The sequence below is a fragment of the Lolium perenne genome, chromosome 7 (assembly GCF_019359855.2).
Source record: "Lolium perenne isolate Kyuss_39 chromosome 7, Kyuss_2.0, whole genome shotgun sequence".
In the NCBI taxonomy this organism is placed as follows: Eukaryota; Viridiplantae; Streptophyta; class Magnoliopsida; order Poales; family Poaceae; genus Lolium; species Lolium perenne.
Window position 1 is genome coordinate 69,344,864 of NC_067250.2, and position 1,866 is coordinate 69,346,729.

General features: G+C 38.3%; 1 long non-coding RNA gene across 1 annotated transcript; it reads right to left on the minus strand.

Annotated features, from left to right (window-relative positions):
- Nucleotides 1-488: 488 nt before the first annotated feature.
- Nucleotides 489-1,506, minus strand: LOC139834196 (uncharacterized). Its single transcript, XR_011749689.1, has 3 exons — nt 1,401-1,506; nt 1,179-1,315; nt 489-821 (listed from the first exon to the last, which is right to left on the minus strand). It is a non-coding gene; the product is annotated as an uncharacterized lncRNA (long non-coding RNA).
- Between the last annotated feature and the right edge of the window lie 360 nt (nt 1,507-1,866).

The following is a 1,866-nucleotide window of genomic DNA, read 5'->3' on the forward strand; positions in this document are numbered from 1 at the left end:
AAGTTTCGCTCGTCGTCTTTGATTCCCTTGGAAACTTAAGTAACTTCTCTCTAACTTAGGCGCATGGTACCAGCAGTTTCAACATTTCGAACTGGTATGCATGTACGTATATAGGATTTGCCTTTAGTAATTAATCAGTCTCGTCAGATCAGAAAATATCGATGGATAAACACTGAATAGTTAGTATGACGGCCTCCTATTCAAGTACGACTGCTAGCAATCAATCAGTTCATCGCGGACTGGCGAGGGGCACGCCGATATTATATCATAACTACAGATTCATTCTGTAAACCCAACAAACATAGATATTACGGATTTCATATAGATTCAGTGCCAAGAACTGGTCTACCGTGTTCATAATACCAAATTTATATAATATGAAAAATACATTTTAATATTATGGTTATGTATAAAAAATATAATAAGAATTTATAATACATAGTTTTCATTTTGATCATGTCAAAAACAAAGAAAAACAGTGTGTGTTTTCTAGTTTGAAGAAACCTTTGGGTAGCCCTGTGAGGTTGACATAAAAAGAAGTGCATGTTGTATGCATGTAGATATTACACTTTTTAGAGCATTGATGGATGACTCCCATGTACCATTCATAATCTTTTCAAGTAGATGATAGATTCATATCCGAGTATCGCATATATCTTCAAAATGCATAATCATGATAAGTAGGTCATTCATGTTTAATTCAAACTTACATTGGTGCATTTGTTGCTCCACTGCATCGACCGCACGGATGTTTTGAGCAAAGGGTTCATCACGCCGCCATGGAAATCTTGCTCACCCACATTTGCCTAAATCTTCCATAGCTGCAAGTATCACCCGATTTGAGCATCATTAATGAATCTGGCTCAACTGAAAAACACACCTTGAAGTTTAAATAACACTGTGGTATTTCCAAAATGTACAAAGCCTTATAAGTTCGCTTCTTTTGTCAGATATAAAATTTGAAGTTTTATTCTATATATTGTCTCACATTACTGATAAGTTTCCTTCTGCAGCCAAAAGCGGAAGATAACCCTTTCTCAATTCTCAGTAAGATTGATTTCACAACAGAGTATGATGAATTCTTATGTGTGACATTGAAGGAAAGTATCTGGGACAATTGGAAAGGAGGCGCAGCGAGTAGTTACCCTACTTGCTGACAGTATCGTCATCCCCCTTACCATGCCCCTGTGCCAACATATTCCGCATGTGATTCTTCGACAACCAAACTGAGCGCTATCCATCTGCTGCATCTTAGAACATCAGTCGTGGACTGGAGAAGGGTAGTCTGCAGCAGTGAGGTAGAGGAAGGAATATTCTGCAGAACATCAGCAACAGCTGATTTGGAAGAGTGGTGCAAGTAGAGGCATGAGACATGCCGACCAATTTAGAAAACAACTCACACAATTCACTTTCCCATTGAACATAAACTTCAGAAGTTGATATATACCATGAAAAGCCAACTCCATCCTTTCACCAAACAGACAACTATCTGAATGGAACTCAGTGTGTTATAAGAATTATTAAAATGCCATATTAGGCAAGAAAGAGAGAAACGAAGAGATACCTGGACAATTTTAGAAAAGGGCCTCCGTATTCTATAAAAAGTACTCTCCCATATGGGCAGCATCTTCATGGTCTCTTGACTTCTATCGATAACAACCATGGTTCTTATTATCATCTCAAACTGAATAGGTCTGAATTTCGAAGATGAGAGCATGTAGCATACCAGTTTTTCAGCCTAGGAAAGATGCCTACTCTAAAAAAAGATCATGATGAAGCTGGAGACGTGAAAATTGGGAGAGAATACCATGATACCTGGTGAACGGTTACGACAGACATCACAAAGAAAAGCGGCGGGCTGGCAAT